We start from the raw sequence: 13098 nt of genomic DNA, 5'->3' as shown, positions 1-13098 counted from the left end.
GGCTAGTATCCAACTAACTAACTAACTATTTTGGCTCAGCGATCCAAAGAGAATCTTGGCCTCCGAAACGAGAGCGTGCCACCTGTTCCGATCCTGCGCAACTTCCTGCCAGTTACTGACGCTACAGCGCCACAGCAGTTGCTAGTATCCAGGGCATAAAAAAAAGTTTGACACTATTCGTAGCGTAGGATTGACAGATAAAACCAATGCTGGCGCCATCTGTAAAATACTTCGATCGGCCAACCCCATTTAGTCCGTTTTAGTTAACTTTGCCGTTTTAACTCTGCCGTTTTAGTTAAATTTGAAAAGAAATTTGACTATAGTGATGACATTGCTTCACTTTGTCATTGCAAATGTCATGCAGCTCGTTTCAACGCCTGTGTGGGTGTGTTTTGCCCGTTTGCTACTTGCAACAGTTGAGCTTAGTGCCAAATGTATGAACTTGCAATAAACTCTAATTAATGTGTAAATAGGCCCCAACGTGATGTGTGTGTGTGTGTGTGTGTAATGTGTATGTGGAGGTGTGTGTGAGTGGTCAGCAACACTTATCCCGCAGTCAAACTCCGTCTGGACCTTAAAGGCCGATACAGACGGACTGCAACCCGACTGCAATTTGTATGTGAACTGTACGCCGACTGCACTCAATTGCAACATCGCGTCGGCGTGCAGTTCCCATACAAGTTGCAGTCGAGTTGCAGTCCATATGTACCGGCCCTAAAAGGTTTTTAAAAGATTCACTCGCCTTAAGCGGTCGAGTCATTACTTCAAAATGTCTCCTATGAGTCAGATCTTCGATTACCCAGGATTGTTCTTGATGTTCTTCTTCTTCCTCGCGTTATCCCGGCATTTCGCCACGGCTCATGAGAGCCTGGGGTCCGCTTGACAACTAATCCCATAATTTGACGTAGGCACTAGTTTTTACGAAAGCGACTGCCATCTGACTTTCCAACCCAGAGGGGAAACTAGGACTTATTGGGATTAGTCCGGTTTCCTCACGATGTTTTCCTTCACCGAAAAGCGACTGGCAAATATCAAATGATATTCCGTACATAAGTTCCGAAAAACTCATTGGTACGAACCGGGGTTTGAACCCGCGACCTCCTGATTGAAAGTCACACGCTCTTATCGCTAGGCCACCAGCGCTTTTTTGCTTTTGGAAGGATTGTTCTTGATGTTATGGTCACACTTCAGCTGGTTTTCTCACATTATGAAAAATGTTACGACGTCTGTGGGCATAGTTAACCTAGTTTTGCTGCCTGATATGAAGTGAACCGTAAATGTAAAGTGTTGGTCATAAAAAATCACAGTGTCACTGCACTCGTGCATTGTCAAGATTCCATTTGTGACGTTCCATTGCAAAAGGTACCTTATGGCGGCTGCCGCTTACGTCGCATAGCGCTGAAATAATATTGGAGCGGCGTTAATAATAGCGTAAGCGCCAACCGCCATAAGGTACCTTTACCCGTCTTATTTTATGTTTCATTTAAAATGTGTTAGGGTCACTTGCACCATCCCACTAACACGGGGTTAAGCGGTTAAACTTTTAACTCAGTGTAAAATTGTACTAGTAACCATGATAACTCCAGATTTAACGCGTTAACCACGGGTTATTGGAATGGTGCAAGTGACGCTGTATTAGTTTAATATTATATTTATCCAGAGACCGTAAGTTCAAGTATCACCAAAAGCATTATTTTTTCCACTTTTAAATTTGTTCTAAGTTTAATAGCATAGTCTGCTCTGTAGCCCTTACTACTAGTTAAAAAAAATACTTAAAAATCGTTTGTTATAAGTTTAATCACACCAATTTTTTTAAACTTATAAAATTTATTTTTTTTAAATTTTCACCAACGCGAAGAAAATACTAACTATAAAACATCAAACCAAATCAAATCAAATCCAAATGAACGTTATTAAACATATAAATAGTCAATTCCACCGACCTACATTAGGAAACAACTCAAGAATTGTATCAAATTACTTTATAACATTTTAAACTCGCGTTTTGTACACATATTTAATTACACAAACGGGTCTACCGCGATATAAGTTCATATTAAACAACTGTACCGCTATTCGGAACCTAATAATAATATTGAGAATGGCAACCCTGTTGTCGGTCGTATTGTCCTTTTCTAGCATATACGTCCCTCTCTCTCCCACACTCCCACCACACAGCAGTTTGCTTTTTGGCGGTTGTCGCAAAAACAAATTTCCAACATTGGCTTGCTGTTTTTCCATCTGGAAGGTCGTGAAGCTAAACTGCTGGTGAGTTTTTGAATTGTACCCCAGTTTAGCTGACTATATTGAAAAACAGTTTCTAACGGCTTTTGCCGTTCGAAATAAATAATTAAATTTAGTGTCCGTTAAACTATCTAGCAAATAAAAACGATCCGGAATAGTAATGTGTAAGTTTTCAAAGGCTGCCTGCGCGCACCGTGGCTATGCTAATGAAAATACTAAAACACATAATGGTAGAAAACACATCGAGCTGGTAAAGCGTGCACTTGTCACCATTAGAATTTAATTAATATTATACCTACATTAAGTCTCTTCAGAGTCTTATTACTTAATTACTTTAAATCTTTGTGTGTCTATAATAACTGTTGAAATTAGGTATAACACTTAAATGGTGATGTGTGGAGGCATACCCTTCAGTTTTCAAGTGATTTGTGTTTTCGAATACGAAAGGATCGGATAGTTAATACGTGTTACGTAGAACCTACGTATTAAGGTAGAAGCTTATAGACGTGTAGGGTTTATCTGTCCAAGTATCTATCAGCAACTTGTCGGTTTATCCCGTTCCGGGTTAAATATAATATTGCATTTTTGGTAATAAACTTGCTGATAAATAACGTGTACCCGCTTAGGAGTCGACGAAGCCCCGCTTCGCGGGGCTTCTATTTCCGCTCTGAGGGACACAAGGTAACGAACAAACCTACATCGCAAGAATTGCATTTATTTTTGTGGAAAGTGAGTACTTCGGCAGTACGTAAACTTAAGTCTGACTAGATAAAGAGATATATTAGCATGGCTCTGCGCAAGAATGACATGGAAATCCTTAAGTATCTCACTCCTTATCAATTTACATCTCTCCAACTAGATCTTAGATTTTGAAAAAAAAAAAAAAAATGGTTAAAATGTAGGTAGATAGGTATCTCTTTAAATAAATAACAGGTACTAACAGCTTAAAAGAACTCTTGCATGTAGTTGCTATATGTGCTTGTATTATTTTGGATTTGAATAACTTGATTATTCATTCTATATGTAACTATAGGTACATACAAGACGGTTCTTTAAGCCTACCTACCTACCTACATAAATAGTACCTACACTTGTAAACGTTTTAAATAAAATCGGAAGCCTGTGACTTGAAAGGGCATTAACAATATGGGAATGTTTAGATTGATTCATTGACGAAGACGCATGGTTTGCTTCATAATTTCAAATTATATTCGCTAACTGTAGAGTTAAAGTTTAGTCATGGCAAATCTCGTCACCGTGAATGACACTTTCTAAAAGTGCCTATTAAAGTAAATCCTTTCCCCTTGTCGAGCGAAGAACTCGCAACTAAGGGAATATTACCCATAAACATAAACTTCATTTGAATGATATTCTTAAGCTATGTCTGTTATGGTTCCACCTGCGTAAGGTGTGCCTAAGAGAATCTTTTATTCAGTCACAAACTAACGTCAAGTTATTTGTGATGATACCAATATGTTGTGTACCTATTTAAGCCTGCGCAAGGCTGCCATGTTTCCACCTGCGTAAGGTGTGCCAAAGAATCTTTGATTCATTCACAAATTGATGTCAAGTTACTGATCATGATATTACAACCTATATAAGCCTGCGCAAGGCATGTCAGAAATTAAATGATATGGTCATAACACAGGCGAGCGAGTAGGCCACAATCATAAAAATATAACAAAGATGAATATGTAAATACCTCCTTTTGGACAAAGGACAAGTGAAAAGGGTTCTAACAAAATAATGTTCTGGGTAAAAATCAGTCGAAATAGGTTACGTTATTCGAGGTTTCATTTTTGTTTACCAATCTATTTTAAGGGTCCCGGACACCCTATTGGCTAAACTCAAAATTGGAATAATTAACATTTCTAAAATTATAATATAATAGATATGAAATAACCTAAGATTCCAGGCCTATCTCGACTCATTTTTATTTTAAAGATGAAAAAATCTTTGCACCCTAATATAAAATTGTGGTCTAGAGACGCTAAGCCTCATAACGTTGGTGGCATAGATAATACTAAGAGATTTAGTCACCTAAATTCGACCATAAGCCCAGACAGAATATTGATATTTAGAATAAGGTGTGGTCAATCCTCCAAGGTCCAGATAATCTGTGGACTCTAATTAAATCAGGCTCACTTAAGCTCACGACACAACATAGCTTACGGTTCAATTCTGAAATAAGCTATGTTTAATATCACTGATGGTGTGAAAATAAAATTACAAGAGCACAAACAGCCTGCTCAAGGTGTACAAAGGGTTCCGTTTAGCGGCCCTATGAATATCTAAAAACCTTTGAAGTCTATGCCTGCTATGACAGACTAGAAATTAATATAAATTATATTTGCCTCGAGAGCACTAGTCTTTCAGTTAACATTTTTACGAGTACCTACCTATGTAGGTACACGACATAACCAAGGTTAGGTACCTATTTAATTATTATATCCCTGACTGGCATGGTATAGGAAAATTGTCATGTGCTGCACAAGCATGTTGGAAATAAAAATGTACAAAACTGACCTAACGGGGCGTTTATGAATGATTTATTTTACACCCTTATGTCTGCCTTGTGAACCTTGAGGATTCGAACCACCTTGATCGTAAGTGCTCCTATGCACAGATTAAGTTTATTTTAAACTACCCATGCACTAATCTCAAAGGCACGTGCTTCTATGCACGGACCAAATATTGTTATCACTTAATTCACTTAACATTATTCGTCATAGTTTGATACTATACGTTTAACAAATGTACCCACCGTGGAATGTAATGTACCCAGTCATAAGGTTTTTAATAAACAGTGACTTAATGGTTTGCACGAACGATTCTAGTATAACTTCTGGGCGGTCACGTCTAGGGCATGACCCTCTAGTTCTCAATTTATACAAAATTATAGCATTGCGATACTGTTTGCTTTGCACAATGTGAAACAGCAGCAAGCCTTGCGAAAAGGCGAAGCTATTTTGAAAGGCGAGTACTTTTCAAAAATACATTGTAATATATATAAATATGTTTTTGTCGTGGAACAAGTACACCCAAACAAATGCAGTCATTTATATTATATTATAATATGTTGGCAAAACTCTGCAAAAGAGTTATATAGTCTGTCTGTACAGTGTAACTTGAAGGCATCAATGCACATGAATCTCTTGAAACATGGTGGATCAATTAATTTACACCCCGTCTGTGTCTTGCTCCTATTACCAAATCCACAAGTTAAGGACCTCAACCTATATATAGGTACCCTTCTTGCTCGAGACCTGTAAAAAATGTACACAATAATTTCATGCAGTCAAGTGTCGGAAAACTAGATCCACACACTTAGCGATATCGTGAATATATATCCAAGAACTCTGTATATTGCCTCCCAGGAGGCGGGATGTTATTAGACTAACCTATATAGTAGGTAGTAGGCCAGAGATATAGTATACAAAAGTACACTGGCCCAAATTAAGTAATATTATATTTCAGAATATAAAATAATTTACAATCTTGCTATTATTGAAATATAAACAAGTAACAATTATCCTTAGTTCATAAGGAGGATAAGTATACCTAAATATCTAATAGATTCGACAAAGTGTTGATTCTAGCATTGGATAAAATAGGTCCCTCTTAAAGGGCCTCTGCGCTGTGGCTTTGGGGCCACAGGCGCCCGGCAAATGGTCGGGAACCCCCTGGTTTCCCACAGCAAATAATGTAAAATCACGAAATAAGCACATAAATTTGTATTTCGGTTAAAAGCACCTATGCGATGAGCTAGGGTTTCGAATTAAGTATCTGATTCCTTATAATTTACACACTGAATAGAGAAAACTGAATATTCAGAATTAAGCAATGTCTATGAATAGTTTACAGAAATTAAGCCACTTTAGCGGTCAGAACCAATAAAGTTTTAAGGCTTATGTCTACCAGTAGGCACCAGATAAAGTAAACCACTAAGAAACTACTCTTACTACATATATACAAATTATTGAGTAAAATTAAGGTTATGATAGCTAAACATGAATTTAATTAGAATGACTCTGCAAATATTATTGATAAAGTTCTGTGGCAATTCTACACAAGAACACCACAAAGCGTCATAACTAGTGCCACAGCGCAGTGAACAATGAGTGTTGTGGCTTAAGCTCTCATAGTACCTAACCTTCACACTTTTAAGTAAGGTTTATTTATGTATTTACAGTGACTTGCGTTCTCGTTAGTAAAGCATATAAAAGGGTTAAATGCATTTTATAGCTATAACTATAACCTATAACCAAGTATATGGCTTACAGTCATTAAATAAATTTAGTGATTCCCTATGACATTTGAATAAGTACCTAATTTTATTAACTCTGTTTGTGGTGATAGTGATATAACGAATAATTAAAATATTCGTCTACCTAATCCCGAGGGATTCTGGAAATAAGAAAGGTCCTGTCCTTGTTATATTCCTGCAACTGCTTACTTTACTATTATAGATAATTATTATCAAATTTGATAAGAATTGCGACTTATAAATAAAAACTACTCTAGTACGTTATTATTTTTATCTTTTCATACTTGAATTACATTACTCCTTATAACAGATGTTGTATGCTCTTTGAAGAGTAGACTGACTTATCACATCTTCTTTTACCTAGTTTTCACATACCTACATTTAAGTAATTAAGTATAGCACCCTTGTGGTGACTCACTTATTCTTTTTGAACATTTATAAGTACATTAAGTACGTATACAAAATGTTAAGTTAGTATCATAATCATAATATAATGGAATATCAAATTGTATGCTTTACTAAATACCTCTCTCCTCACAGGTGTTAAAATAAAGGGTGTACTGCATAATTAATTAAACACTCATAATATAATAATATTACATATACATAATAAGTACATGTATAATCACATTGGCTTGGCGTCTTCCCACCACCAGGCGATAACAAACACGTCTCAATATTATTATTAGGTTCCGAATAGCGGTACAGTTGTTTAATGACAGCGTTTTACACAAAAATAAAACGCTAATTAAATAACTTACCCTATTCGGAACCTAAAGTTTTAATCCTGCCTGGTGTAATTTTGAGACAATGAGTTGGAAATTTGTTTTTGCGACAACCGCCAAAAAGCAAACTGCTGTGTGGTGGGAGTGTGGGAGAGAGAGGGACGTATATGCTAGAAAAGGACAATACGACCGACAACAGGGTTGCCATTCTCAATATTATTATTAGGTTCCGAATAGGGTAAGTTATTTAATTAGCGTTTTATTTTTGTGTAAAACGCTGTCATTTTTACAAATGCCGACGTTTCAGCTCAATACGTTTCGACGTTTCAAATTACTTTGTCACACTACAAAGTTACGAGCTGATGTGGTGAAAAATACTAAAAATAGTTTCTTAGTAGGGAATCACAAAAGTAGACATTAACAAAAGCTGATAAAATAGTAGGCGCTGGTTTGTAAACATCTCAATCAAATTGACATCAGGGAGGCGCCGCGGCGAAACCGGAAACCCGATCGATACCGAAATTATTACCGGTCACGGGGCCTGGTCACGCGAACCGGGCTTAGCCTGGATCAAATAGTGTAAAATATACAGTTGATAGTAAATTGAAGGGAGAGTTGAGGCAACGGAACGGAGAGGGAGACCAAGGAGAACGTACATAGATCAAGTAAATTAAAACTCAACGTCATGTTTTATTAGGCTGTTGAGGAAAAGGCAGGGGACCGACGTGCATGGTAATCGCTCCACCGCCACCGATATCAGTCGAACTCCTTAACATATTAATGTTTAGGTACTTACCGTAAAATGTGCCTATTTTGCTCCATTTGCTTCAAAATTTGAAATTATTTGTTATTAAAAGATAGTCAAATTATTAGTTTCTTCTCCTGCCTGCGAACTTCATCTGCTTGGAATGGAATGATGTTGATGCTTATATGTCCTTCCCCGGGCCACAAACTAACTCCATATATACCAAATATTATCTAAATTTATCTGTTTGATTCCATCATTCGCTTCACACATTTCAAGACATACAACTATTTCAGGTACAAACAATAATATAAATAAACCTCGTAATAAATAATTGACGCAAGTAAATACCGTCGACGTCAAAGATATATGTTTACACTTTTGCACCTTACTCCTTTGTAATAAGGCGAAAAATGTAAACATATATTTGACGTCGACTGTACTTACCGTCTACACATTCTGACATGCACGTGTAGGCACACACGTGTAGCACACACACACACACGCGTATAGTAATTGTATTTGTTAATAAATATAGCGTCGGCCCGTCTCATGGGTATTTTACTATATTGTATGAGATCTTGGGAGCTTTTTTTACCTTTTCTAATATTTATAAGACGTAAAGAAATATTCTGAATATGTGCAAGTACTCGTATAACCTCTAGCCGCCCAGAGACCTATAAAAAGGTCTCCTGTCCCATTCTAATTTGAACTTTGTGTAGACAAAATCAAAATTTCATTTTGCTTGGCAAGGTTTGACGTATGGACGGCTAGAGGATAAGGTAAACGTACTGGTGCACGACGCGGTCCCAGTAATACATGTCATCTTAAGTCATTGTCAATAGAGATGACAGCAAGGTGACTTACTGAATTGTGCTAATAAAGCCAAATAAACATTTTGACTTGCAATTAAGCCCCAGTACAGATGTCAGCCAGGTAACTGGTGTTGCAAATGGCAGTTCCAACTTCGGCCGTTAACTGACACCCTTTCCGTTCAGATTATCGATTCTGACGGATTTTCTGTCGTCATTTTGACTGGCAGTTTGAAAGATAAACTCGAAGATGAATTGTGGAGTTCATTTTACGATTGGGTTGGCACGTGCAAGCTTTATTGTTTTATTTTATTTCAGTACCCTCATTTAGTTAAAGTAATTTGTTTTAAGTAGTTTCAAAATGTTCTGATGTCATATAAAGCATGATTGTGACTTGTTCTGTAACAAATGAAATATCATATTATAGGTACATATATCGTAGACCATTTTTTAACAACGATGTACCAGACATAGATACTACATATAAGTATGTAACGTAAGTGCTCATGCAGAGTTTTAGGTAATTTAAGCAACTTGTTTTAAAATGAGAACGTTACTTCGACTGTATGGGAGCGGCTTTTTGGTGGTGGTTTTGTGTGACTCTCAATTACACTGTGGTCATTAGGCGATGCACTTGTTAAGCGATGGGACGAACGATTCTGAGGTCGGTCGAGTAGAATGGTATGCCCATAGAGTCTGAGGTCAATTGACGCAGTGCGGCTTTGAGAAACAGTACGTAAGTTTACTTTTTTTTTTATTTCTATATATGTATTTACTCGTTCTTATCATTCGATGTTGGTCGGTGAATGAAAATGTGACTAAATCCGCATATGTGACGCATAGAGATTTTCAAACGTGTTAAGAGGCCCACTGCTTGACAGTCCACCGGACGGTATCGGCCTGTCAGGTAGAACAAAATCTTGACAGTTCCGAACAACTGACAGGCCGATACCGTCCGGCGGACTGTTAATCAGTGGGCCCCTTTAGTGAAGTCCCCAATACACAATGGGGCTACAGTGAGGACTAAGTGTAGCACAAAACCTCTTGTCCAGCGAGCTGCAAAATCGCATGGACACATTATGAAAACTTTTTTGCACAAACAAAGAAAAATGTACAACAAATGACGGACTTAATGCGAAAAGGCATTATTAACCAGTCAACCACTGGTTTAAAAAAGAGACATGACAGTATGTTCGACTAATAATCTCCATTACTCCCAAATGTATATTTTTGTATTCTGTGAAAACTTATTTAGGCCCACTTGCACCATTCCATTAACCTGGGGTTAACGGTTAAACCTGGAGTTACCATGGTTACCAGTAGAATTTGACACTGGGTTAACGGTCATGTAGCATTCTTAGGGCCCACATCTAGCGTCTTTCGAGCGTCGGCGTCTACAACTCTATGGCCGCTGCTCGACGCAACGTCGACGCAACTGCGCAGCGACGTCATTTTCCATAGCGCTGACCAGACGCCGACGCTCGAAAGACGCTAGACGCCCTTACTGTCAGTAGACTGTGTGATACAGCTCATAATTGCGGCAGGCTCCCAGGAATGCAATATCCCTCGCCGATATTCAAATATCGAGCGACGTGCTCTTTGCCGCTTTAATTCGGGATCATTAAAATATGTGACGTTTTCAATTGAAACGTACCACGTTGTAGGTTGTCGATAAGGTTGATTTCAAATTGAAGCTTTAAGGAAATAGCGCCTAATTGACAACCGACAATAAGTACCATTTTGGTTGGAAACGGTGTCGGGTACTTACCGTTATTTCCGACGGCGGATTTTCGCGGCGGCAACCATAGGTGGAAACGAAAGGTCCGATCTCTGTGTCTCGCTCCAACCTATGGTTGCCGCCGCACCGCCGGGCGCGCAATGTCGTGGCCACTCAGCGTCGTCGCAACGCAGAGAGGGTTTCGAAAAAACTTATACGTAGGTCACGGCATAAGTCTTGTCGTATGACAAAAGTATTTATTGTTTTTCGAAATAATTTCCACCGCACTCAATACACTTTCCCATACGCAAGAACCAGTCATCAAACCAATGCTCCCATTTTTCTTTATCAATGGAATCACATAATGTTTCCCAGGCTGCGATTAATTCCTCCTCCGAAGTGAATTTACGTCCTTTTAGTTGTGATTTTGCAAACGGAAAAAAACCAAAGTCGCATGGTGCCAAGTCCGGACTATAAGGTGGATGGTCCAATACTCGAATTCCAGATTCTTCAAAAGTCTGTTGAGTTAACTGAGCACGATGCGCTGGAGCGTTGTCGATATGAAGATACCACGAGCGCAAAGGGGATCTTGGTCTGAGATTTTTCAACGCTGTAAATAATTGTGGCAAACAAACTTCAGTATACCAACGAGCTGTGACTGTTTTCTGTTTATCTAGCACGACATTGGCCACTAAGCCCGTCTTACGAAAAAAAGACACGATCATTCTTTTTCCAACTGAACGTGATTTCTTCACTTGTGTAGGCTGATCCTCATCTTCGAAGACCCACACTTTGTTCTGTGATTTAGTTGGTATATCAAAAAAATACAACCAGCTTTCGTCACCTGTAATAATTGAATTTACAGCACTGTGTTGTCCCAATTCAAAATCTTTCAACATTTTTTTGCACCAAATTACTCGTGCCACCCGTTGTGCGTCGGTCAACTCGTGGGGTATCCACAGGGTACAAAGTTTTCTAACATTTAAATGGTTCGATATAATTCTTCCAATACTTCGTTCGGAAATCTTCAGACTTTCTGCTAATTGCTTATAAGTGATTCGTCTATCTTTAGTTATAGCTTCTCTCACACGTTCAATGTTTTTTTCAGTTATGACTTCTGTCGGCCGGCCTGAACGAGGATCGTCTTCTAAATTAAATAACCCACGCTTAAAATTTAAGAACCATCTCTCAATGGTTCTTAAGGACGGACAATCCTCACTAAATACCTGCTTCATTTCCTCTTCACACTGTTTAGCAGATAGTCCGCGACGAAAATTGTAGAAAATGATAGCACGATAACCGATAGTAGGAAACGACGTCATAGCGACTTATTTAAAAAATCACCGATTAAATTGCGTTAATAGGTAATTGTTTATATTTTGTACTTAGACAAAACAAAGAGGGTACTTTATAATAAAGTAAACAAATCGACGCCGCGTTATGTTTAAGTGCAGTACGACAAGACTTATGCCGTGACCTACGTATGGGCAGATAAAGAAATTTCGAATTCCATTTTTCGCAGTAGGACCTCAGGTTATCGTATAGTTGTGGTCGGTAATAACAATAATCGATACGTGGTGAGAGGTGGTATATTGGTAATGGCTCCTCTACACGATGGGCCAACGCCGGCCACTCCAAGGGACGCAGCCATGCGGTAGAATGAGATAGCAATATCACTTGCTCCCTCTAACGCATAAATGCGTCCCTTGGAGTGGCCGGCGTTGGCCCATCGTGTAGAGGAGCCATAAAGATTTTTATGATTTTTTCTTTTTCATAAACTTTTAAATCTCTGTTTTGACATTTTCCTGGGAAATTTTCGTTCCGTATGCTTTAATATTTTAAATCAAATGTCCAACCAATCCAACAATATACGGGATTGAACTCGATTCAATCGTTTTATCATCACGCTATTATTAATTGGGCAGTTAGAATTAACAATCGGGTGTAAATATAATCTGGGTAATGAATCTCACTTTCCAATTCACCACAGATCTTACTTACTAGATGAATCATGATCCACTGGTTAATCTGGTAAGCTATTTGCTCTTGTCGGAGAAGGTGGCTTTAGCACAAGCCTATAAGATAAGTGCGAAGTCAGTAGAGCACGAACTAAAAAAAACCCAAACCCCAAAAAAAGGGGACCCCCGCCCGCCCCACCTCAGACCTATCCTCAGTCTATATGTCTTCGGCCGGCCTTTCCCCTTTCGTCCCGGCCTCTGTAGTAATGTACTATTTAACCTGTTATAATTTGTTTTGTCTTTTGCACTAATATATACAGTTTATTTAATAACAACAAAAAGTTAAGTTGTGTCTTGTTATATTTCACTTGTATATCAGAATCCTTTGCATAGGTCTATTATAAAACAAAGTCTACCAGTGCTTTCGTTTTTTATTTTGATTGTTATTGGTTAGGTAAGTGTTATGTCAAATAAATAAAAAACAAAACAATCCTAATTAAGTAAACGAGTGAGTTTCCTCATACTATACCGGGTGTGGCCTGTAACATGAGCAAATAATTAAAACATAAATTGTACTCCTCAAACGGTAACACATTTTAAAAATTATGAAGTATTTAGACTCCCTATTTT

At 38.1% G+C, this 13098-nt stretch overlaps 1 protein-coding gene across 1 annotated transcript in view; it reads left to right on the top strand.

Moving 5' to 3' along the window:
- The window catches only part of LOC134679907 (syndecan), a 572242-nt gene that overhangs the window by 115663 nt on the left and 443481 nt on the right, over window positions 1-13098 (top strand). The gene's annotated exons all lie outside the window — the stretch shown is intronic.

The sequence above is a fragment of the Cydia fagiglandana genome, chromosome 3 (genome assembly GCF_963556715.1).
Source record: "Cydia fagiglandana chromosome 3, ilCydFagi1.1, whole genome shotgun sequence".
Taxonomy (NCBI): Eukaryota; Metazoa; Arthropoda; class Insecta; order Lepidoptera; family Tortricidae; genus Cydia; species Cydia fagiglandana.
Note: the sequence above shows the minus strand (reverse complement) of the source record. Positions and strands in the feature narration are given on the sequence as shown.